Here is a 27,155-nt window from a genome sequence, read left to right on the forward strand (position 1 = left end):
TGAAATGAGAACATCACTAAAACCAAAAATTTGCCTTTATCATAAAACACGCACACATACACACACACTATTTTTAAGAGGCCTGTTTCCGCTGTACATTCAAGTCATCTCCGGATGGGGAAGAGAAAATTGAATTGTAACACATTCTGTCTTGAGAAGCTGGTCTGACGGAGGGTCGAAATCAGGGGCCACAACTCAACCCCAAAACTATGGGCTTCAAAAAATGCTGCGAAACTCATTCTGAGATCTGACAATGGAGCCCTGGGGGTGAAGGGAGGATATCTCACCTTATTTATCCTCCCTCACAATAGACTAGGACAGCACCTGGCACCCAGTAGGCAATCATTTGTGGAATAGATTGTGAGCATCCGCTTTTTCCCTATCGAGGGCAATCAACCCATCGCCACATTTTGCTTTTTCCACTGGCTTGATTCAGCTTGGATCTCAGTAGTTAGAAAAGCAGGAAAAAGAATGGGGCCATAGCTTCCTGCAAGTGGAGCCGTGCTGGGGACTGTGAGGAAGGAAGGGAGAGGAGCGGAGGGAGCTAATACTCCTACCTCAGCTTATCTCCTCCCGAAGCAAACGCGCAGCCCCCGCCTCCTCTCTCCATTCCGGACCCCCAACCTGGAGGAGAGAGAGCAACGCTGGCGAGGCGATGGAAGGCTCAGACTGTCACGTTAATTCCCTGCTGTTTTTCTAGTCCCCAGCCGCCTCGCCCCTCCTCCCTCATCCCCAGCCCGGGTTTGGAGGCGATTCCCCTCTAGTGACTGAGCCGATTGCATCTGGGCGAGTCGCTCTTTTCCTCCCTCGCGTCTTTGTCTCCTCCTCCTGCCAGGCTTCAGCGCCGGGAGCAGGGTCTGCAGCGGCCGCCGCAGCAAAGCGAGCCAAGTCGTGCCCCGCACGGCCGCCCGTGGCCTCACCCTCGCTAGGTGGCGGCGCCCGAAGACGCCGGCCGCGCCACGCACCGCCTGCGTCCCGCGCCCCAGCCGCGGCGCACCGACGCCGCCGCCGCCGCCGTCGCTGGGGAGCCGAGCCCTCCCGGCCGGCCAGGTCCCAGGTGGGCAGCCCGGCTTGCAGCCGGTAGGAGGTGGCGGCCTCTGCAGCCCTGGCAGCGCGCACACCCCTAGGCATACGCACCCAACGCCTCCTCCCTGCGCCACGAGGATGGAGCAGCCACCCCGGTCCGCGACTGGCGCAAGGTAAGGTGCAGCCGCCTGTTGCTTTTCGCAGAGCGCGGGATCGTCCCTCTGCTCGGGTGCCTAGGCCATCCCTCCGGGAACAAGTAGAGGAGAACTATTATCCCAATTCTGAGCCACGTCTGTCTAAAACTCTTGATCCCCTTTGCGCAGACCCTTGGAGAGACCCCGCCCGGCGAGATAGAGTCGACCCTCTTTGCTCCGGTTCAGCCGGCTGCTATGAGATAGTCTGCAAACTTTTGTGACCCCTCCCCTGCGCGATGCTCTCACCCCGTGCCATGCAAGTTGCACGTTTAGTTCTTGCGTGGGCCCTTCCCCCAGCCCCCTTTGCCATATGCATTTGCCCATTTCTCTGTGTGTGTTCTTGCCAGTCGACTTTTCACTCCCGCAGCTCCCGCTCCAGAGGCGAAGGTTTGGGACTCAGCAGTGCTCCTCCTGCCTATAGAAGCTGGGTAGGAATAGAGAAGGTGAAATAGGAGAAGTGGGACGTGGGGGACGGCTATGGCTACCCCTGGGGTTTTGCCAGTGCAGTTGGAGTCTGTCCACCCTTGCGCACGCCACCCCCAACTCTGTGATGAGAAACCCTTGGAGTGGTTTGCGGCTGTGCGCCGTGGGGAACCGCAAGTGCAGATATGGGTGGGTGAAGTAAGTGGTTCAGGGAGGGAAAGGTTGCTGCTGGTAGGGGTGGGGAGGAAGCTGAGGGTCGGAAGTAGATCTGCCTCTGGTTGAGGGACACGAAAAGGCTCTGCTAATGTGGGCAAGTGGCCAACTCTGAGAGGCCATATGAGGAGGAGGAAAAGGGATTTCAGTCCGGAGGGCGCTGGCCCGGGTGTGTAAATACAGATGGGGGAGGGGCTGGGTACCTGGGTAGGCGCAGAGGCACGAATGCAGCCCTGGAATGCCGGGGCCCTGGGGGATTTGGGAAGGCTGACTTCTGGGTGCCTGGGACGGGGCGATCTCCCTCCCCAGGAGCAAACAAACCTCTCCGAGAGAATCTGAACGCGTTGGCATCTTGGGCGGTGACTGATGGTCAGATCATGGACCAGGGATGCTTCTCCTAGCTCTAAGAGGACCATAGTTCTCTCCTTTCTTTGGCACCCGATTGCTTCTACACCACTTCACCTCCGCAGCCAGGTCGGTAGACCCACACCCACCTTCCTCGCCAGGCGCTCGGGAGTCAAGGGTATCTCCACAGCCGCAGTGTGGGAAGGGGACTCCTGGCCCCCAGAAGGAGACGTGTGTGCAGGGTAGGGGGGAGTCTCCAGCGCCTGCCAAGTAGGTAGGGGTCCGAACACTTTGGAGGAGGGTGCAGGGGCGGAGGCTGCAGTGGGAGCCACTTCCCCCCCTCACCCGCCCCTCCGCAAATCGCACCTGGGCGGAGCAAGGGAGAGGGGGAGCCCTATGCTGCGCTGGGAGGCTCCGGAGCGCAGAGCTGGAGGGCGTGCGGGGGAAAGGAAAACGAGGCGCGAGGGGTGTGGGCATCAGGTGAGGGGAGACCCGGCTCCCAGACCCAGGACCCCGGGGAGAGGTGGGTCTGTCCACCTTGCAGTCCCCAGGTAGATCCTTCTGGTTGTTCCAGATGTTTTGGCGGATATGGGAAGGCGAGGCTCTTTCTCCTTTGCATCCCAGCAATCTGGAGTGCAATACCATTTGCAGGAGGGGACCTAGTCTGCTGTTGCAAAGGAGAAACCCCCTCCCCTCTTAAGCTCCAAGTCCCTTTTTTCTGGGCGTGAGGAACACACTGGACTGTTAAGGCCAGGAAGCACCTGACTTAACCCTTCTTTCCCAAGAAGGTGCACACCCCTTTGGCTGAGAGTTTGTCTCTGGTTCCTACTAGCCCAATATGGGAAGCATTTGGAGATTGCATGGATGTGGAGCCCAGACAGCCTTCCAGGCTCTCTTTTCAGACCTCGCACATGTAGGCTTTTAGGGGCAGAACAACCTTTTCTGCAGGTGCCCTGTGGACGACTCCTGCCCTCCTAATACCAGCTGGGAGAAAAGGGTTAAATTAGAGGAAAGCAGAATTCAGGGTAGTCCCCCTACACCGTTTTTTTTTTTTTTGCCCCTTGACCTGGCCAGACTTGTGGAGACTTCAACTCTCCAGGGCTCCCAGGGGGAGGAATCCCGCGGTCAGTCACTCCCATTCTGGGGCACCTCTGGCGCAGGGAGCTCCCTGCCTCTTCCTCTGCCTTGCTGTGGCAAACTCCAGAGCCCCAAGGAGCAGAACGGGGATTCCCTCAGCCAGGCTCCTGGTGCAGCTCCTGAGCAGGAAGGCCACACCTTCACAGGCCAGGCCTCCCTGCGCTTCTTCCGAATTACCTGGATACCTGAGGTAGGATCCCGGACTTAATCCCCCGCACTCCACAAGATTTAGCTTCTGACCCTCCCAGGGCCCATTTCTTTCTGGATGTTTATCATCTGGGTTTATGCTCTGGCCACTTCTTTTTGCCAGTAGAAACAGGTTAGAGCATGCCCTTTGGGAACGTGAGGGAAGTCTGCAAATCCACACCAAGGTGGCTATTTCAGGATGCTGAACTATTCTGGGGAGACAAGTAGTAACAATAATAATTGGCACTAGCTAGCATTTACTGAGTTCTTAATTAGCATGTGCCAGGCACTATCATAGATATTACATGGGCTTGTGTTAGTTTTAACCTGCACAACAACCCTGAAAGATAGGTTGTGTAGATAGACAAAGTTATTTTTTCCCATTTTGTAGGTAGGGAAACCAGGCCAGGGAGAAATATATTTGCTCATTGTCATCTAACCAGTAAATGGTGGGGCTGGTTCACCTGGTGGTTAGAGACCACTGGGAGTGTCCCATGCGCCCAGCCTTATTTAGTACTAAAACCACGTTGTTCAAAAGGAAGCATGGGGAATCCCCTAACTCCAGATCCAAGGGGCATACTGTAAGTGCCAGTCCCTGAGCCCCCATGGCTAGAATACTGGGGAGACTGATGTTACATATGGCCTGCCTCAGGATCTGTTGGGATACACCTTGGTATGGTAGAATGCTAGTATGGAAGCCAATTTAGAAAGTTGGCTACTGGTATGGGACTTCTCTTCTGAACCTTTTAGTAGACATTCCATTTTCAAATCAGAGGAGGAATGGAAAGAGAGCTCCAAATGGGAAGAGAGATTTGCCCTGTGGTCGAAAACCAGAGGAAGTTTAAGGTAGCAACTGTATTCTGCAAATGAGTGCCTCTCTGGGGATTAAATCACAGAATGTTAAAGCCAAAAGGGATCTCATATATCATCCCTCCCAATCCAGACTCGGGGAGGAGATTCAGAGCTGAGCTCAAGGCCATTCAATGTGTTTGTAACGTAACTAGTGTTAGAACCACTGTCTTTTTACCCTTGATCAAATACATTTATACATGAATAAGTTATGTTCACTGCTGCTGCTTTTCAGCATCTTAAAATTAATTAGGAAAAAGACATTTTTTATTAAAAAGATTATTTTGCTTATTTTTCATAAATGTTTCTCAATCAACATAACCAGAAAAAGCCAGTATCATATAATGAATAAGCCACCAAAAAATGTGCCTCTTTTTGCAAGAAAATTTTCAATGGACTGTTCATAAACCTTCAAGTCCACAAAAATTAACTATGCAACCCTGTGGATGATTCTCAATAAAAGTAAATGGATTCCCAGGCATTCTAGCAAAGACCTCTGTTGGCTGGAATAGCTCTGTCCTGCCCTACTCTCATTCGTGAAAATAAGAAGTAATTTTTCCCATCTTCCCAAAAGAATTTTCCCAAAAGAGGGAAAAATTCTTTTGAATACAATGGAATGAATTGTTATAATTTATCCTGGATTTTTTACTTTGGGTTAAACTTTAAGCTGCTATAAATCTGAGACAGAACAATATATTTCTAGTGGATATACTTGGGGTTCAGAAAAAAGAGACATAGTCCTTTGCCACTTCCTCACCCACTGAGCCACTTCAACAAAGGGGAATCACTTGGGAATTTCACTTCCCTTTAAGCATTCTTGTAGGATAGAAGTCTGGTTTCTAATACCTAGCTACAGTATCAGGATCTTCTTTTGGACACAGACCAAGGAAAAATCAGCTGGAGTAAATGGTTGTGGTGGGGGGAGCCTGTTTCTCAGAGTCACATTGAGGGGTAAGACTTACAGGTAGGTGGTGGAAACCTGGTGTCTTTTGTGTCACCTGGAACAGGATTTCCATCTCTAACACTGTGATGCACCAAGACTGAGGCCCTCGGTAGTGACTGGGATGGAAGAAGAAAAGGTGAGAGGAAGGCAACAGTGTTGTTAGAGGAGGCATGGGGTGGGGGAAGATGGATATCAGGCTTGGCTGTGAGAGGCCCTGGGGTGACAGAATGCCCACAGAGATCCAGCATGCACTAAGAGCTGCTCCCTGCCTCCTTCCTTTCCTCCCCTCTGCATCAATCTGCCATCTGTGTCAGGTCCACTGATCTGAATCCTAGAGCCCCCAGTTACCTCAAGGGAAAGCATTCACTTCTTTCTAGAGAATTTATTAAAAATGAATGTTATTTTTCTGCAAGCAGGAAACAATTGCACAGCTGCCCCTCTCTTTAAGGAGGGCCATTCAAAAATCAGATCATCCCAGAAGGGTAACTTTCTGAAGGTGGGGATACCAGTTTAGTTGGATTATAGCAGCGTTAAAGGGAAAAGATGTAACATTGAATTCAGATGTGGCAAAATTCAAAAGAAGTGGTCTCTATTCTAGGAACCACAGGAAGGAGAATCTGTTAGAACCTGGGCAGACTTCCAGGTTTCCAACTCCTAGCTTTTTCAGGGAAGGTAGGGGAATTAGCTATATCCTCATCTTATTTATATGGTCCAACCCCTTCTACTTATTTTACTGTGGCTGTTGTGTGGTGAAGTATCAGAGGTCACACACGACACTTTTCTGGGACAATTCTTTGGGTGCGTATTTATCTTAAATCATTTAAATATGAGTTTGTATTCATTTAGAATAAAAAATCCTGTTAAACAACATGCTTTGAGGCAAAGGATATGAAAAAATAAAAACTTTTTATTCAGATCACAATGAATAAATATGTTCTCAAATATGAGTGAATTTTCTCATTTTTGGTTAGATATTTAAAAATAAAGAATAATTAAGATCCAGAGCATCTGAGCTTGACCTATTTTTAATAATAAGGGAAGCCAAATCATAAGGTTCTGTAGAAAGAGTTTGAAGAAGATATTGGAAACAACAAAAAAGACCAAAGTAGAACCTGAGAAGCTTTATTCTAAAGGATTTTATTTTGAATAAATGTATAATAGCTTAATCTTTATTTAGATTTGAATAATTCATAAGATTAATACATTTAGTATTCATTTTATCTGCAGATTGTGACTTTGATGAGCTTTGTTTGATAAATGGTTTGGAGCCATGATGGATGCTATTATATCTGAGATACTAGTCTATATCTACATATACTTTATAAAAACTTAATGAATTACTACATCTCAACAAAACATATGGAGTAGCCATTTCATATGAGAATGAAATCTAGAATCTTCTCGACAGCTGATAGACTTGGAACACATTATTTCCACACAGGAGTTAAATTAATAGTAAGGGCCATATAATTCTTTTAAAATAAATAAATGTATAAATACTGAAGAAAAAACCACTCCCAATAAAAACAGATTTTATTCTTTAAGAGGATAAATGAACAGATTAGTAAAGGTTATAAAATGTATGGTTTCATTTTATCCTAAGCTCTCTAAGCTACATTTTATGTTAATACTTGTCCAGTGCAAATGTCACTACATTTTCAGGCAGTTTTAAAGAAGTTTTAAGTGCCTTTTATTAGAATGTAAAAAAAATTATTAAAAATATGTGAGGCTATTCTCAATTTTTTTTTTTTTTTTTGGAGACAGTGCTTCACTCTGTCACAGGGGCTACAGTGCAGTGGCTCAATCATAGCTCACTGCAACCTGAAACTCCTGGGCTCAGCGATCCTCCCTTTGTTCCTCCTTATTTCCTTCCTTCTTCTTTTCTTCCTTCCTCCCTCCCTCCCTTCCTTCCTCCCTCCCTCCCTTCCTTCCTCCCTCCCTCCCTTCTTTCCTCCCTCCCTCTCTTCCTCCCTTCCACCCTCCTTCCATTCCTTCCTTCCTTCCTCCTTTCCTCTCTTCTTCCCTCCCTTTTTTACTTCCTTCCTTCCTTCCATTTTTAGGTCATTGCTGGAATAGATATTCAGTACCTTACTGGGAGAGCCTGCTATTTCAAGACAAGTATGCCCCCTGGTGAGGGCAGAGCTGTTGCACAGTGCACTTGTATGTTTGTCCGGAGCTAAAGCACAAAGGTCATGAGGTGGCACAGGCTTTCTACTGCTCTGATTTGGAGAAGCAATCACTGTATGGCCTGCTTACAGAGGGCTCCCCTGTTAGCAGTGACTAAGCAGTATGCCTTCCTTACGCTTCACTGGGAATTTTTGCACTGAGAAGAGTCCTGGTCTAACCTGCTGATCTTCCCTAGATGTCTGGCCATCAGGGATTATCAAGCAGAATACTTTCCACCCTGTCCACGAATATTAATATATTTAAGCTCAGAGTTTCAAAGCTTTCGTCCTCCTGCAATGGAGTGTTGTGTATTCATTTTTTTGGGTGGCCAGTTTGTTTTTTAAATTGTGTCTCAGAAAGACTTTCTGGTAATTAAATGAATATTATTCCCAAAGGGAAGGTTTAGTGCAGACTGTCAGTGCATCTGCTACAAAACCTGTGGAGAAGGGATGGGATGTGGCCAGCCAGAACAGCAGGGCCAAGCGAGAGGCGATAGAAAAGCAGCAGAGAAGGGTAGGGGTAGAAGAGAAGGGGGAGTAAGAGAGGCATGGCCACAGGGAAAACAAACCACCTGAAGGAGAAGGAAGAGAACCCAGCAATTAGCACAGGAAGACGGAGATAATCTGATAGTAAACCTGAACCAGAGGATACGGGAAAAATGTGTAAGAATGAGAGAAGGCAAGGAAAGAGAATGGGATTAATAAAGACCGAAAGAAGAAGATGTGTACGAGGAAAAAGAATGTTCTAAATAATTCCTAATAGTCTAGATCAACTCAAAGCCAGGCTCGCTCCTCAGCCAGAGGGCAATGGTCTCTTGCTCACATCCCAGAACACCTCATTAACGAGGCTTCTCAATCACCAGGCCAAGGGCTTTTTCTCTCATTTATGCCATGATGATTGGCAATCTGACAAAGCCGAGGGGCCTCAGAATGATGCGTTTAAATGCATTAAATGTATTAAAATGCAATACATAAGATTATAACGCAAACCAATTTTATTGAAATATCTTTTTATCTTATAAAATAACCCACTGTTCCTCATTAATGTATGTGCTTCTTACATAATGCATGTATAACAAAATCTAGTGGTGGGACTTATGATTACCATCTTTTCGAAGTAGGGGTGAGCATAAATGCTACTATGAGATAACTATAGCAATTGTACAATGATATGAAAATACCTCATTTATATTGGTGACAAAATCACTGGTACTGCTACTACATTTGAGGCTTGTAGCCTGCATTCATAATGGAATGAAATGCCACATTGCTGTTGAAGGTTAATGAACAGGTTGTGACTTTTATTTTTCGTTCAAGTTCATGAATCCCTTAAATTTTATTGGTAGATGCCTTGGAGGTCTATGACCCCAAGAATTCTGGACTAAAGTGACCATATAATTTATCATCTAGCTCTGAGATACTTTGAAGAATGAAAAGAATCTTAGTTGTTTCTCCCAGACGGTAGCCATAAACTGGATGGGTCTGGGAAAATTGTAATATAGGGTCTTTCTAGCTGTTTCACCTCTCTGGGATCTTTCTCACCAGACCAGTGTTCACTACTCTGGCTCAGGGAATTGGCTTCATCTGCCCTATTCATAGGGGTCAAGGCTGTTGATACTGATGGGCATTGGGAAGTAGAGAAGACCTTTAGCTGAAAGAGGATCCCATTTCAGGGCTCTAGCCAGGCTATAAGACACCTTTGCAAGAACTGAAAAATGGGCTTCCTTGGAGCAGCAATAGCCTCCCAGATCCTGGCTGGCTGAACACTGGCTTGTAATTTAGTTACCAATGGCCCCCTTGGCTAGGTTCCTTGGAACCTTGGCCAATATCACCTATAGTGAGGGTGAATTATCAGACTACATTGTATTTCAGCCAAAAGTTTCCACTTCCCCTCCAACAATTTTTTTTTTAATCAGAGCTGCTGCAGTGGTTTTTAAAAGTTCACTTCCTTTCCCTGCCCAGTTCCTAGCTATCAGGAAATGGCCTCAGCGTAGGCAGGTAGATGGAGATCCATGGGAAAAGGCTGGGATCTGAAGAATTCTTAAACTCGAAAATAAGGCCTTGAATGATGAAGAGGGAACTGTGGTCCTGGAGGGTTTCCTAAAGAGATGGTTCATATTGTCCGGTGTTGGGGGAAGATGATAGAATGTCCTTCTCCTGGAGATCAACGTGTTTTTTTTCTGTTCTAATTAGTGAAACGGAATCTGCTTAGTAGAAGAAAAAACTCTTCTAAGAAAGCATTTGATTTTGCAGGGGTAGGCAACATCTCAGGAAACACTCTCTTTATGTGCATGTAGACTATTTAAGTGGGAACCTGGCAACCTGGTTCTAGTTCCAGCTTTAGCTCTAACCACCTCTGTGGCACTAGGCTGGTTACATTGACTGTCCTGAGCTCTACGTCCCAAGAAAGAGGATTATTGCAAACTAAATGATCTTTAAAACTCCTTCCAGCTCTGTGGTTTATAGTGTCAAGGATGTGTCTGACACTGTTTTATTTATACTCCATATGGTGGCTTCTCTGTTTAAGTTGATGGAGACTCCCTTCTTTGCATAGGCATTCAAGCCCTTACACACTACAGATCCAACAATGAAAGATGACACACTACAATCCTGAGGGTTTGTGACACCTGGAGCACTTCTAGGAGCCTAGAATAAAAGGATGGGAGTGGCAGGGTGGGAGCTACAGAAAGAAGAATAGCTCACTGGCAAAGGGACGAGGTAGGAAAGAGGTGAAATGATTGGTAACTTTCCTTGCAGCAATAATTGTCAACTTAGGCAAGATACAGGAAAGATGAAAGGAGGTTCCTAAAATTTTGACTGTGTGCCCATCTTGTGTCCAACTCTTTGTAACCATGTGGTCATATCACTCTCTGCTAAAAAACCTTTAAATCACTCCCGGTTACATAAGGAGGATTGCATCCTTAGTGTGGTTTAATAGGTCCTTTATCACCTGGCTGCTACCTGTCTCTTAATCTGTCATTTTCCTTGGCATACCCTATGTCCTGGTGTGTTAGAACTGTCATGCATTAGAACAGGCCTGTAGTGACAATTGTCCACATTTTCTCTCTCCAACTCTGTATTCAGTAATGTCATGTTGGTAGCTTGAAATCAGCTGTGGTAGAAGAAGTTACATCTTGGACACTACAAAGCAGGCCTTTTTCCCCAAAAAGCTGGTTGGAAAATTTACCAGCACACACCACGGCCCCTGCCTCATCAAAAGACTTGCAGTTCCTGCAAGAGAAAGTGCTTTTTCATATCTCTTTCCATTTGCCATTTTCTATTCCTCATGGTTCATCTGTTCTTACTTCCCTACTTCTCACTTCCCCTTCTTCTCTCCCTCCCTTTCTTTTTTCTAACTGTTCATCCACCTATCTACCCACCCATCCACCCAGAGGTAGCTAGGCCAACTTCTAATTCCTCTTCTGCCATTCAGTAGCTGAGTGAGTAACCATGGGGAAGTTTCCTAACCTTTAATATGCCTCAGTTTTCTTTATGTGAAATGGGTATAATAATAGGTAGTTGTGAAGCTTATATGGCTTAACATGTATAAAGTACTTGTAACAGTGTCTGGCACATGATAAGCAATGACTACTTAAATCATCGTTATTAGTATTGAGCAAATCATTATTGATTGATTACTGTGTGTCCAGCACTGAATATACACATATGAAAAGATGTTTCAATAAAACAAGAATGAAAAAATATTCAAGAGCCCTGAACAAAGCCTGGTTAGTTATTCCAGAGATATCAGAATTAAATAAATTCACGATACAAGGGACATTAGAACTGAATTCTGAAAAATGATTGGATATATACCCACCAAACTGACAAGACAGATAGGGGGATCCCAGGAGGAGGAAATCGCATGAGCACAGGCTCAGGAGAGGGAATAGAATGAATGGTATGTTAGGGGAGCTGGGTAGTAATGGGTAGCTGAGTATGAGATCACAAAGGAAGTCTTTGATCAGCTATGGGTTATGGCAAAATCCTCCGGAGAGTGAACTGCAGTCTCCTTTTTGTCCTGTTTTTCTGTTGTCTGCACCAGTACAGGTCTGAGCTTCGGATTATCCCGAAAATGTCAGAAATCCAGATGTTCATGTGAAAGCTCCTGATGTTTAGTAGAACTAATTTAATTAAAACATGGTAGAACTAATTAAAAACAAAATAAAACAAAAACTGAAACAAAACACATCTGCAGGCTATATTCAGCCTCCTGCAGAAAAGTGGAGCTCTGGGTTCCAGAGCTTGTTTAAAAATGATGTACAATTGAAATTCCTGATTTTGAATATGATTCTGCCATTAGCTGTGTGACCACAGGTGAGAGGACCTTCAGTTCTCTGAGCCTCAGTTTTCTGCCTACGGCTATCATATTTATTGCCTTTCATGCCTTGCTACGAGGAGCATTTTGGATGATGGAGATAAAAACTCCTGTAAAGAACTAGGCGAGTGTTAGAATTATTCCGAGGCCCTAGCAGCTGTGGCAGAGCCTTGCACTAGTACAGACACAAGCATGGTTCAAGTCACCCGGAGATACCCGAATGTCCTTACCTGCCTTGTTAATTTTAACAATAGATGGGGGAAGAAAAAGGTAGGTGTATTTTTCACCTTCATTCTGTTAAAATCATCACAAGTAGCTTGACATTCCAATTTGAAAGTTTATATGTCAAAGATCCCACTAAGAGTTATTGATTGATTCTGCATGGATTCAGGATGACAGAAAAGGTGCATTCTATGTCTGTGTGGTTTGTGTTGATTGTTTCTTTGAGATGGGGGAAGGATTCTCTGAAAAGAGTTCAGCTGCACCAGTTGTTAGTCAGGGTTATGTCAAAATCTGCACTTGCATTTGTAATTTTCTGTAATTTTCTGTCTTTTGATCCCTTTCCATTCCAGGCTGGCTTTGATCATACACGCTTTTAAGGAAATGATCAAACTCTAGAAAAGTCAAATTATTTCTGGTTGAGGGGCTGAGCTGGGTGGATGTTGGCTTTGACACTGCTGAGAGTTGGCTACGTACCAGCCTGCTTCATTGGGCCTGGTTAAAAGCTCTCTGTAATAACAGCTTTGTGAAAACTTCAGGCTTATTATAATACATTGAATGTTGGTGTTGTCTGATTTGTGTTATCTTTATTTGTTTTGTTTTATTGCCTGATTAAACTTGATCACAAGAAGCTTCAAAGATGCAGGCAGGCCTGGAAGCAAGGATATCTGACTTACAAAAACACATCTGTTATGGATTTGGGCTCCACTGCAGAGATTTTACCACCTCTGCTTGTTTGAAGAGCTGACCTGAGCCTCAGAGTCTGTCTCACTCTCCTCCAAGCTACAAGCCACCTGGGCCTTCAGAACTGAGGTGTCTGATGCCTCTGTAGCTCCCATCCACTGCTGGTATCGAGAGCCCTGTCCTCCTAACCACTGCAAGAGACCTGGAGGAGCTAAAGCCCCATTCTTCTGTGGTGGATTTGAAACACCTTGGTCTACTCAATTAACATTATAGGCAAAATAGCACGTTTGCTGTTAAGGAAGTATCAAAGTCCTAATCCCCAATGTGACGGTATCTGGAGACAGGGCCTTTGGGAAGTAATTAGATTTAGATAAAGTGGAAAAGGTGGGGCCCTCATGATAGGATTAACGTCCTTATAAGAAGAGACACCAGAGAGCTTCCTTCTTCTCTGTCTACCCGCATGCACCAGGGAAAGGCCACATGAGGACACAGTGAGAAGGCGGCTATCTGCAACACAAGGAACGAGCCCACACCAGACACCAACCCTGCTGGCATCTTCTCCAGAACTGTGAGAAGTAAATTCCTGTTGTTTAAGCCACCCAGTCTATGGTAATTTGTTATGGTAGCCTAGCTAACTAGGAAGAAGTTCCTATAGGTTAGCCTGGGCACCTAGTCACCTTGTGATCTTGGGATCGAAATGTGCCTATTTTTCTGTATCTGGTGTATACTACCAGCCTGGCACACAATAGCACTCCATAAGTACCTGTTGAATGAATGAATAAATATGCTAATGAATAGAGTGACGCATATACAGTTTATAAACCAACACTTAGAGAACAATTTATTCTAGTTTTGGGAACTTCCTGAAATCATGGAATCATGATTTGAGATGAAGGAACAATAAATTATTTTAGGTACACACACACACACACACACACACACACACACACACACACACACCAAGATGTTAACAGCCTCTACTTTTTTTACTAGCTCACCCCACGGAGACATAATGATAGTAAAATAAATACAGTCAGCATGCTTTCCTATTTACCCAGCATGCAAGCAAGAGACTGTTTCTAAGCATTTGCAATTTCATCAAGGTCTCCTAGAACTATTCTCAATAAAGAGATGCTGAGTTGGGCTGCTGACCTGCCAAAAACCTAATTAACTTGAGTTTAGTAAAATAAAAAAAAGTCTTTTTAGAAATAACAAAATCATAGAAAGGGACTTCTGAGGTCTTTTTAAATTTAAAACCGCCAGTGGGCAGGTTGCCATAGAAGAATGTGATATTTCTGACAAAATGGTGGTTTTAGAATTCTTTCCTGTTGCTCTTAGAAATTCCTCAGACACTATGAGGAGTGTGCTCCATGGCTTTCCCACTTGAGAATGGAGAAGCTATTTCCTCAAGATGCTATTCATCTTTATTCATATCTGGATGCAGATGAGTTCGCGATGTGTGGGTGTGGGATTTGAAGAGTTTGAAGTGCTTAGGTAACAGTTGGCATGCCAGTTGTGTCATGAAGAATATGTATTGACAATATTAAATTGTGGGCTGAATCTTGTTTTTGGTGTTTAAAGAAATAGAACAAAATTTCTAAAAGCAACAGCGTTGTTTTTATGCCAGTGGCGTTTCTAAATGTTGGGACAACAGTGCTGAGAAATATGGGCCTCCAATATGCAGCACTTTCTTCTGCCCAGCCTGGGTTTACTGTGGAAACCCCACGTAGCTTTCTTTTTAAATGGAGGGTGCTGTAGTGTTTCTAAATATAAATTCATGTTGCACTCAACTGATTGAGGGAAATAGCTTCAGTAATAGCAGGTAAGAGTAATTCCCTTTTCATATCGAAGGTGGAAGAGCCAACTGGCTTCTAGAAAAATTAGTGACAATTTATTGAGTTACTAGGAAGTTGCTGTTTACTTCCCAACCTCAGACCCCTCAAAGTCACCATCAACTTCTAGGGCTTTCTCAGGCAAAATTGTGTGCCATCACTTCTTTTATAAAATCATATTCTGTTTTCTACTTTGCCTTTTCTTTGTGCTGACAACAGTGGAGAAGTCTTTTATCTCCTCCATTGTGAGGGGAGTGGGAAGTGTGAGCACAACTATGCCCGGGTCTGGGTGACATTTGTGGGTTCTGTGGATAGCAGGTGTCTCTCACAATGCATGGATGTCCAGGGTCCTGGATTACTCATGGAATGCCTAGAACAGCTGTTTGCCTGCTACGGATCCCTTTGGTACTCTGGTGAAACCTATGTACCCCTTCCCAGAATAATATTTTAAATGTAAAATATAAAGTACATAGGGTTACAAAGAACAAAACAAATAATACAAAACACTGATTCTCACAGAACTTACAATATTATGGAAGACTAATATCATTGTCCACTTTGTCATCAGTAATAATTAAAAATTACTTTAAATAACAGACTTATAATAGTTTTCTTAACCATCAGATGTGTTTGAACTTGCCTGGTCTAGACTTATAGCCCATATGTCTATCATATTTCAAAAGACAGCAGTAACTTATAAAGTATCAAAAATTCTCATTTGAACTGTCCAATTTTTCCAAACTAGAATAGCTTATTTAAATGACTGATTTCTTTCCATATATTGACAAAGAACAACCAAGTGTAGATAGGAAAGACCATCAAGCATCATAGATGTCTGGGTCACTAGAGTGAAAAGATGCATCTTCCACCTTTTGTGGCTGAATGACTACCAAGTAAAGAGTTGACCAATACTTGCCTCTATGTATTATGAGGCAGGTGCTATGGTCAGGAGGAATTAACTATCAATATTTTAATGTTGTGACATGCAAAAGTGATATTTCAGGATTTGTGGAATAGTAACTGTATTGCCATATGAAAAAAAAAATAGTTGTGAGTTTTGTTGGTGGTGTCACACGTACTGATAAAGGTAGTGTAGTTTGTTACCTGTCCTTAAAATGGAAGGAAGTGCTGGATTTCAGCTGAAGGTCAATGGGAAAAATAAAAAAATATTCTATACAGTTGTGGATCCCCTGCATTCTAGCCACAGCCTCATTGTGGGGCTATGGACCCCAAGTTAAAAACCTCTGTCTTAACGTGTGAATCAACAACTGATGACGTGGAATATAACAACCAAAGCAGCTATCAGACAGATGAGACCTATAAATGGGATTTTAAAAGAATGTCATTTTCTGTTTGTTAATTTATTTAACAAATATGCTAGAATTCAACCTCCAGATTATAGCTGATTTCATAACTAGATTGTTCGGAGAGAGATGCTGTAGGCTTTATTCGAAATAGTGTTGGGTCTTCATTGAGAATCAGTGGTATACTGTTTTGAATATTCTCATCAATGTTCATTCCTAAACTGTTTTGGGGTGGGTCTGGTATTTTGAAGTAAGCCTAAGTCATTTGAATTATGGCTGCTAAATGTGGAGGGTGATCAAGGTATGTAAACAACAGGCTGGGATTTGAAAGTACCAAGGCTTTTCTTCGGAAGGGGCTCATCAGCTACCCCGAAATCTGCTTCATAGCAGGTGGAGGCAGGGTAGTGATGAGATTCAGGTTATTTAACACACATGGGACTGGGGTTACAAAGATACAGATTGTGAGATCCTGTCTCTGATCTCAGAGAGCTTGCAGACATAGGAGGGAGGGACAGACGTATGGAAAGCTGGGTTCATAAAGCCCCGGGGGTGGAGTGCTACTTGGGCCTGCTGGGTGTAGTGAGGACACGAAGAAGACAAGAGTCATATCTATTGGGTTGTGAGCTGGTGAAATGGCTTCAGGGATCCTGAATTGATTCAGGAAAGATAAAACTGGTGTTCTGCCAGACAGAGGCAGGGAAGGACACCCGAAGACTTCATATGAATTAAGGTGTGAACAGGGAAGCAGAGCCACAATGAATGACATGGAATGATGGATTTATTGCCAGAATCAGACCTTCCACCACTGTGGGAGCTGCTCGGGATGCAAAGTCTGGCAGGGCACAGGTGGAGAGCAGACACAAATCACTGGCCAGGGACCATGAAGGGGGCTGGTGAGCAGATCTATGGAGGTTATTGCCTCTACTACCGGTGGTGTGCCTGAAGTTGCTGTCAGTTAGCGGGGCTGAGAGGAGAAGACACTAGGACTGCCATGAGGCGAGGCAAGGGCAAATTGGGACCTGTGAGGATGAGGTGGGACTTGTGCCCCAGCAGCTCAGGTGGCCTGAAGAAGAAGCTGGTGCCTTTTGCCCTAGAGATGCACACGTGGACTCAGAAACTGAGCGGGGAGACCCAGAGGACCTAGGAGCACTGTGGACCTGCCTGTGCCCTCACCAATGAAGTGAGTCAGCAGATGAGTAATGGTGTGTGTCGGCTGGGATGGTGCCATCCGTGTGTAATGCTGTGTAGCACGCCTGCCCTCCGAATCTCAGGCAGGTTGCTTCTTCTGTGGCCAACCTCGACTGGAATCTCACAAGGAAGGGAAATCTGGAAAACGTGGTCCCGTGTAGCTAAGTCAACACAGTACAGAGCAACTGCAGTCGGCTTAGGAAATCTGTGCTCGGGTGGCTGGATGGAGCGTAGGCACGGTGGGGCAGAGGAGGCAGGGAGAAAGGCAGGGTGTTAGCCCATGCTGAGAGGTCCAGCGGCAGTGGCTGGCCTTGAGGGTACTGTCTGTCTGTCAGTGGATTAAAATGGAGGGGTAATTTGATAAAATAAATCTTCTTTTAAAAAAATCACTCCAATACCCATTTTAGGAGTAGTTCTCAAACTTTTTGGTGTCAGAAACTTTTTAGATGTTCAGCAATTATAGAGGATACCAAAGAGTTTTTTATTTATGTGGCTTATATTTATTCATATTAACCATATTGGAAATTAAAGCTAATACATTTTTTAAATGTTTACTAATTTAAACAAAAAATAATAATAAACCCATTCCATGTTAATATAAAAACATTTTTATGAAAAATAATTTTATTTTCCAAAACAAAAATAATTTAGTGATAAGAGTGGCGTCGTTGCACATTTCTGCGTCTCTTTCATATCTGGCTTAATAGAAGACAGTTGGGTTCTCACATCTGCTTTTTCATTCACTCTGTTGTGATATCCCAGTCAGGGAGCCTTTGGAAAACTCCGCTGTATGCTTGTGAGAGAGTAAGAGTAGAAAAGGCAAATCATGTCTTGATAGCATTGTGGAAATAGTCTCATCCTCAGGAATCTCCTGAAAGGATCTCACGGACCTCGGAGTCCCTGGACCACACTGTGAGAGCCAGTGGTGTGGTATAGAGGGTGGCCCTGCAGCCAAGTAGGGACACCAGGAAGGAGACCTTGTAGCAGCTTAGGGGAGAAAGATGAGGGTCCGCACCAAGGTGCATCCACAGGAAAGGAGGAGAGGATGAATAGAAGAAAAGCTAAGAAGACAGAAACCACAGAACTTAGTGACCAATAGGGTGTGGGGATGAAGGGGAGACCAGAGTCCCTGAGAACGTTCTGGCCAAGGGATAGCTAGATGTCTGCCAGCTGCCAATACAGGCTCGAGGGTGTTCCTCAACCACCCAGAGCCGGACAGGTCTGCTGCTCCACAAGCCTTGACCTGAGGTGGAAAGGAGGCAGGAGGTCCAGCCCTAGAACAATGACTGACCTTTTATAGTATGATTATGCATTGGCAGGCATTAAGATGAACAGAGTTACTAGAAGCATTTAAGTGTGGGCTGGCCCAGTTTGCGTGGTTCATATATGTAGTGACACAGGAAAAAATGGTTGGTTGGTGAGCAGCAAAGACAAGGAGTGAAGTTTACAGAATGCTGTTCTCCTCAGGGATACGCATATTTGTGGTTGTAAGAGCATTTGGGGGAGACTCAGGAAACCAGAATGGTTATATGGTTTTATATATATGTGTATGTTTATGTGTATGTATATATGTATATAGGTGTATGGTTGTGGGACTATATGTATAAAACCATGTACACATGCACACAAACTTATATATCCCCACATATATGTGTGTCTATGTTTTCTATATGATTATTGTGTACCTGTATACATGGTTTTATACATAAATGTCTGCATCAGCCCAGGACTCAGCACAGGGTGGTGGGAAGAGCTGGGCTGGGCATCTGAAGTCATGGATGCAGCTCCTGGTTTGCCACCCACTAGCTGTGGCCTTGGACAGCTCACCAAGGATTGTTGGGCCTCAGTCTCCTTGCCTGGGAAGTGTGGAGGGTGTGAAATGTCAGCAATCCCGTGATCCAATATGCCTTTTTACAGTCCACACAGAGTGATCTTCTGGAGGATACAGGGATTCCATCATTGTCAGGGTTTGTCTGAGTAGCATTTCCTGAGCCCCTTGTCAGTCTTACCCGTTGAATGATCAGGAAATGAATGAGGGTGCAGTCGGTCTGATGTCAGGGGACTATACATAGCAGCTGTGTGTATCAGGAGTTGCAGGTCTTGCCATTTATTTGGATATGGCCCTCAGTTTGGCCTGGAAACTTTTGCACCTTCTTTTCTTCTTAGTTTTGAGAAGGCCTTTCTTGCCAGCTAGTTCTACACAGATGCATACTCACATGCGAGAGTGTATACACACACACACACACACACACACACACACACACAACAATTTGGCCACATTTTGCTCACTGTTTCCAAGTACACCATTGTGGCATAATAGATAGTTTTAGATGTGTGCAAATTTTTTTTTTTGGTATTTATGTATATTTAATAAATATTAAGAAAGATATAGCAAGCATAGGAAATCATTTATTTTATTTTATTTTTTTTTATTTATTATTCCAGGGTTTTGTGAGGGTACAAACATTATAGTTACACTTTCTGTCTTTGCCTCACCCAAATGCAGGTTAAAGGCATGCCCTTCCCTCCCTTTAGTGCTCCCCATGTCCTTTAGTTATAGATTTGCCCCCCATCCCCCTAATCCCTAGAGAATATTTCTGCCTTGTGATCAACCTAGTGTTGATCAGTTAGTACCAATTTGATGGTGAGTACAAATGGATCCTGTTCTTCTGCTCTTGTGGTGCCTCACTTTGGATAATGGGCTTAAGTTTAATCCAGGGAAGTATAAGAGGTGCTAGATCACTGTCATTTCTTACAATTGAGTAATATTCCATTGTAAACATATACCAAATTTTAATAATCCACTCATGGATTGACGGGCACTTGGGTTGTTTCCACATTCTTGCAATAGTGAATTGTGCTGCCATAAACATTCGGGTGCAGATGTCTTTATCGTAGAATGTTTTGTGCTCTTAAATCAAAACCACAATGAGGTATCGCCTAACCCCGATGAGATTGGCCTCGATCAAAAAAACACAAAACAACAAATGTTGGCGAGGATGTGGAGAGACAGGAACACTTCTACACTGCTGGTGGGACTGCAAATTAGTGCAACCTCTGTGGAAAAGAATTTGGAGATACCTCAGAGAGCTAAAAATAGAAATACCATTTGATCCAGCAATAGCACTATTAGGCAAATCATTTTTATAGATATTATTTCTTAGGATAAAAATAGTTTAAATAACTAAAATGACTTAAAGAAAATATAGCATAGGTGCTAGAACAGGTAGAACTTGGATGTAGCATAAATCTTGAAGGTAGTATTTGAGAGACTAATGTGTGTGAAGCACCAACTTAGTCATTTTGATAAGGCTTTTATTTTGACAAATTCAGAAGAGGAGACTGCTTTACGAGGTCATACCTGTTACCTATGTTAGAAGTGTTTTAATTCTTCATTGGTTTGATAATTCAGCCTAAAAATTTCTTTTGAGAGCCTGAGTTATTTCACATCACTTAGTATTGCTCATGTTTGGTACTTAGAATGTTAGATTTTAACCTGGATATAATTAAAGGGAACAATAAGACAAATGAAAATGAGGAGAAATTATGCAAAACAATCAGCCCTGGACTTTACAAAAATGTCAGTGTCATAAAGGACAAGAAAAAAACCATGCTGGGGAACCATTCTAAATTAAAGGAGACTAAAGAGATATGACAATTAAATATAATTAGTGATCCTTGATGAGTCCTTGAATTAAAAATAAAAAGTTATAAAGGACATTCTGGGACACTTAAGGAAATTTGAAAACCAACTGCTTATTAGAAAATAGTATAGTTATCAATTTTCTATTTCCTGAGTGTGATAATTACAGTATAAGATAATATTCTTGATCTTAGGAAATTCATATTGAAGTATTTAAGGATAAAGTACATCAATGTCTACAACTAACTCTGAAATAGTTCAGCCAAAATATAAACCTATAATTAACACATATAATGTCCATGCAAACATACATGCACAGATAATAAATATACACATATATACATACACACATTCATATAAAAATGTAGACCCACAGACATGTACACATATGTGCATATACACATATGCACGTACATAGACACAGTCCCATACAAACATACATGCTCCCTCTGTACATGGAGAGGGAAAGCAAACGTGACAGAATAGTAACAGTTGGTCAATCTAGAGTGTTCATTCTGTAATTCTTACAACCTTTCTGTAGACTTAGATTCGAAATATTCAAAATAAATAGTTGCAGAAAAAATACTAGATTTTTTGAGTTAGACAAGTTCAGGGATAAATCTAAAATTTTTGTCATGTGTATTAAGAAGATGTTAAGAAGTTATTTTTTTTTGCACCTACTAAGGAGCATGTTTACATTGTTCAGAGAGCAGTAATTGCTTCACAGCTATTCCACAGACAAGATTCCCTCCACAAAGTAACCATTAGACATAAAGCTGGTCTCTGGTCAGCAGGGATAAAGAGAGTTCATAGTGACTGCCTGGATTCTAGCTTGCATAGGCTTTACTATAATAACTGATCAACAATAGTATTATTCACAGAATGGCCTCTGCGATGATATATGCAATTTTTATGAATTCTGTATTTCTTCAATAAATGTTTATTGAGTGACTACCATGCTCTAGGCATTGTTCTTAGGGGCTGGCAGTAAGACAGTTAAGATCCTGCTTCTAAAGGAAATTACATTCTGTAGTATGAGGGATAAAATTAGCCAAACAAATAATTAAATGGAGTGATGTCAAAAATTGCTAAGCCTTGTAAAGAAAAAAAAAAGTATGAGGGTAACAAGTCAGAGGATGGTCATGGATAGGTTCTCTCAGGAGATGACCATTAAGATCAGGAGGAAGAGTATTTTATTTTCCATGTGTCTACTGTTTATTCCTAATTCCCCCAGTCTTTGCATTTGCCCTAATGTCAAGGTCAAGGGTCTTCTGAAACCTGACCGTTTTGCTGGGCTACCGCAGGTTCTGTTACCACAGGTTGTGATCCATTCCAAGTGACGATCGAGTGGGTCCAGCCCAAAAGTATGCTCTTGGTTCCTGGTTCTCAGGTTGATGAATGCAGATGTTCTGTGTGCATTTATCATTCACAGTGTAGGCCATCTCATTTATGATGGACTTTTAAAGAAGTTTAATCCAAAAACCAGAGAAATCCTATCATTTGTTCATACTGACACATGGTGATGAAAGTGAGTTATAATCCCTGAATAATGCTGCAGGAAGCCTTCCAACCAGCGATTTTCGATAATGCCACCTTGGCACCCCTCTGAATTACTATCAGCTTTTACTAATTCAATATGACGGGTTTCTAAAGCAATTTGAGTTCAGGTAAAAGCAGTGCGTCAGAGTATTCAAACTTGCTTGAAGGAGAGTCGGGGAAAGAACTTATATTGCATTCTCCTTGCAACACCGATCAAGATCCATTTGGATTCATTTCCTGGAGGCATTAAATATGTTTTATCTTCCTTTTTCAGTCACCATTTCAGTTTCTGCTGATAATTATATTCTATCTGCAGTACTCGAACTTACCCCAGAGTGTAGAACCAGCCAGCTGATTCTTCAGCCCAGAGGCCACTAAGGATAGGAGGTAAAGGCAATATTCTTTAGCATTCAGGGAAACTACCAGTTTTAAAATTCAGGCCAAAAAAAACTCTGTTCATGTAAATATCACTCAGGAGATAGGCCAGCAGGTAAAGAGGAGCCTATGTAGGCTTAGGAATATCAATGTTTCTTCTGTTTGCCCTGTTTCCACCTGGGTGAACCAAAGCTGGCCTCCAGATGGCAGGGTGTGGGCGAGGCGGCATGGCGTGGTGGAAGATGGACAGGATTTGGAGTCAGAGGACCTGGTTTGAGTCCCAGTCCCAGCACTTATGGCTGTGAATTTGGCTCAAGGCCTGGCCCATAGCAAGTACTGGACAAATATGAGCCCCACGCCCTCTTCTCCGTCTCGATTCTTTTTACTCAAGTAGGTAGTTCCTTCCTGCCTCTCCAACTCTTCCCTTACCCTTCTCTCCCTCAGCTTCAGCTATGCTGGCCTTCTTTCTGTTTGTAGAACATACCAAGAACACTCCTGTTTCCAAGCTGCTAAGCTTACACTTTCCTCTGTTTGGCGTGTCCCTCCCTCAGAACACCCCATGGCTTGCTCCTCCCTTCTTTCAATTCTCAGGTCAGACACCACTGCTAGGAGTAGCCTCCCCGGCCCTGGTCACTCTCCAGCACATTACCCTGATGGCTTTCCTTCATGGAATCTCTCATTATCTGAAGTTACTTTGATGATTCATTTGGGTTTTGTGTTTACTGTCGGTCTTTCCCTCTCAGCCCTGAGTTCCTGGGAGCAGAGACCCTTGCTATTGTGCTTTCACCTGTATACCAGCACCTGGCACATATCCATTACTCAATGAATATTTGTTGGATGGCCAGGCACGGTGGCTTATGCCTGTAAACCTAGCATTTTGGAAGACTAAGGCAGGAAGATTGCTTGAGGCCAAGAGTTTGAGACCAGGCTTTGCAGCATAGTGAGACCCTGTCTCTACAAAACATAAAAAAAAATTAACTGGGCTTGGTGATCTGCACCTGTAGTCCTAGCTACTCAGGAGGCTGAGGCAGGAGGATGCTTGAGCTGGGGAATTCAAAGCTGCAGTGAGCTATGATCGCAACCACTGCACTCCGGCCTGGGCAATAGATCAAGACCCTTTCTCTCTCTCTCTCTCTCTCTCTCTCTCTCTCTCTCTCACACACACACACACACACACACACACACAAAATATTTGTTGAATGGAAGTTACTTGGAATTTTATAAGAAATGGAACAGCATTGCAGGGCAGTTCTGAGGATTAGATAACATAATGTTTCTGAGAGTGCTTTGAAATTATAAAACACTATGTGAATAAAACTTGTTATTAAGCCTTCCCTACCTCATCCATGAAGAACTCTCTTCCAGTGCCCTAGCCTGAAGTGCCATCTTCATATTCTTAATCACTGTAAAGACCTGGTGTTTCTGACACATGGTTGAACTCCTGGTACAGCTCACTGGCAGAAGTTTTGAATGAAATTTAGAGGAATTTGAGGCAATAAAAAAATCACCCGGCCTGGAAATTGCTACTCAGTAAACAGTTTAGAGCTGTAAACTTCAATTCCATGGAGTACACAAGGCATACAACATTTAAATGATGTCCAGCATCAGAAGGAGACTGCATTAACAATTTAAGCTACATACAGCCTCCTTATGCTAAGTTTTGCTTAAGGAAAATAGCATTATATGCCTGGTTTATGGAAGGCCAGAAATATATGCAGAGAGTCACCTTGGAGGCAGACAGTGGTGCCATGGCCCAGTTTTGTTCATTGTGTGCCTTCAGACAACAGCGCAGTGATGAAGTGATGAAGGACGGAGTTGGTGATGAGTGCATCTCTCCCATGTATGGTATAAAGAGATTTTTTATTTTTTTCCATCTACTTACCTTTGTCAGAAAAATTTGAGCCTTTAATATTTATAACTTTTTCAGGTTTCAATCAAGATATAGTATGTTGGCTTTGAAAGAGCTTGATTTAAATTGTGGAGGGAAAGAAAGGGGAGTTCAGAAATCTCAATCCATTATTCATGATGTTTAGAAAGATGTGTTTTTTAGAAGTGTGAAAATCATCCTGATAAAGACTGAATCAGGCTGCAATTGGCACTGATTTCAGATGGTGGAAACCCCTCCTTCCCTGCAACCTTATACAGTATGGAATAGTGCTATGCCTTTTTGTTCCCCACATTCTTTGAATTTTTACAAGAAATGAGCAAAGGTCCTTTTTGTTTCAGTGGAAATTAAAATCTCCAGTTTAAGAAAATGAAACCAAATCTTGAATCTAGGAGAAATCACTTCACTTGGGGCTTGCAAAATGGATGCTCTCCCCCTTTCCTGAAGTGCAAATATTTCATCCTGAGGCTGTTTTCTCCTGTGCCCTCCCCAGAGAGCCAGAAAGCTGCCCACACCTCCTAGGATGCGGGTCTCTTTGTTTAACTCCTGAGAGGAACCCTCACACAAATGCTTGTATCTGCTGGGAAAAAGAAATGTATATAGCTCAAGGATTTTGATGCTTGATTTGTATTATTTTACCTATAGCATTTTTAATTTTTGAGTGACTTGATGCGTGAAAAATTGCAAAACCAAATTTGTAATATAGACCGTGCTGTAACATCAGCAAGTTATCTGAAATAAAGACAATAAATGTACTGGCTGTCTTCAGCTCTCACAGCTTACATGGATTCTCTCTTAAGACAACTAACAAATAAGAATGGGACATTTTTCTTTACTGGAGAGCTGAAAATTTCTTGTAGGGAGCTTTATTTAAAGAGGAGAGGTAGATTAACTAGCACAGTAGAAATCACAAATTACGTGCAGCCCTGAAATACAGCCCATTCAGAGGATTAAAATACCGTTTTTAAAAAAGCGTTCATAATATAAGCTACTTATGTTTTTAAGAAAAGAATTAGAATTAGAGGGTAGATCTTAAATTCCTAAAGGGGCCCAGAGGTTTCCTACTGTATCATCTGATACTCAAGTCCTGGCCATCCCAGGTAGGGCAAAACACTGGATAGAACATTCTTAGGGCATCATGCAAGTGATTCTTTCCCTTGTTTGCTTGCTTTTTAGGACGGGCAACTTTTACCGGCTTTTGTGGAGAAACCAACATTTGAGTTCTAACATTCAAAAAGAATTCTTTGCCCCTCTGATTTCTCCTCTATACTGTTTCTTTGGAAATTTTTAGTTCAGAATATTTAACATGGAATACTCTATCAAAGAATCAAAGAGAACTTTCCTAGATGCCAGCGTGTGACGGTCTTTCCCAGGCCCTTCTCTTCACATTCCCCAAATTAAAAATAAGTTCAAACTCTGAATGTTAATTTTGTGGTGTTGTCCAATGTCATGCATTTCCATCATATTTGAGGGCACATTTCCTCAACTCAGGTCTTTACCACTGTATGCCTGTGTCCAAATTTGCTCCGCCTTTGCCCTCTCCCTCAACATTGTACTTCATATCACAACCAGATTCATCTTCCTAAAATACTACTTGAATTTGGTTACCTCCTTGTTTAAGGCATTTGGTGACTCTCATCTACCTATAATGTTGAACTCCTTAACCTGGCGTCTAAGGCATCCTATGAGCGCATTCTGCTTCTCCTAATATGTTTCATGCTGCTTTTCTAGACTCACGTTGAGCATTATCCAAAATGTTGCTTTATGTCTTAACACACTCTGCCTTTTCTACACCCCTGATGTAGTCTCCACTGGGGACTTTCTCCCTCCTCTTTCTCTTTACTTATCCAATGCTATTCCATCCTTATAAAACCCAGGACAGATACTAATACAGAAGTTTCATTGACAACCCCTGATGAAAGTAATTTCTCTTTTTTAACAAACTTCTATCTCTTGAATTATGTTTAATGCCTTTTAAAGTTGTGTATATTTCTATGTTTTGTCTGTCAAACTTGATTATAAAAAACTTAAGGTCCAAGACCACATCTCATAACTTTGTGTATCCCCATTTGCTATCTAGCTTGTCATCACACATATTATAGGTACTCAGTAAATATCTGTTATCTGTTCTTGAAAGTGAGGTTATGCTCTTTCTAACAAACATGAAGGCTGGGTGGCTCCCATTTCTGTGGATAGCAAATAGGCGTTTCTTTTGAGCCTCAGCAATTATGTCAATTTGCTTTACTTCTGGGATCTGGGCTGTTGTATTATAGGGTGTGAAAGGTCCATGAAAGAGAGTGTAAAATGTATTTGGAAGAAGAGATTATGCTAGATCTGGAAATGAAGAGAGAAGAATCACACAGCTCCTTCCACCAATGGCACACCTAGGTCAGGGTAGTGGGAACAGCACACCCTACAGACAGGCAGTAAGCAAGTACATAGAGATTTAAAACTCAGAAAATGAACTAAGAGGTGTTCTGCTTTTTATTATCACCAAACACTAGCATTTCTGAACAACATTATTGATAAAATACTCTTTTCTGCCCAAAATATTTTGTTGTGGTGGTTACGGTTAAATTTTTAATTTTTTTTTATTTCAGCATATTACAGGGGTACAAATGTTTAGGTTACATATATTGCCTTTGCCCCACCCGAGTCAAAGCTTCAAGTGTGTCCATCCTCCAGAC

At 43.0% G+C, this 27,155-nt stretch overlaps 1 protein-coding gene across 2 annotated transcripts in view; it reads left to right on the forward strand.

Annotated features, from left to right (window-relative positions):
* Positions 1-614: 614 nt before the first annotated feature.
* The window catches only part of LRRC3B (leucine rich repeat containing 3B), an 85,454-nt gene continuing 58,913 nt past the window's right edge, over positions 615-27,155 (forward strand). The window contains exon 1 of one of the 2 annotated variants that reach the window (XM_012644546.1): positions 615-1,199. The gene's annotated coding sequence lies outside the window, so the exon portion shown is untranslated. Of the gene's footprint in view, positions 1,200-2,053; positions 2,331-27,155 lie in introns of those variants that run through there. The other variant, XM_012644547.1, reaches the window with a different exon arrangement.

Source organism: Propithecus coquereli, unplaced genomic scaffold, assembly GCF_000956105.1.
Source record: "Propithecus coquereli isolate 6110/MARCELLA unplaced genomic scaffold, Pcoq_1.0 Scaffold214, whole genome shotgun sequence".
Taxonomy (NCBI): Eukaryota; Metazoa; Chordata; class Mammalia; order Primates; family Indriidae; genus Propithecus; species Propithecus coquereli.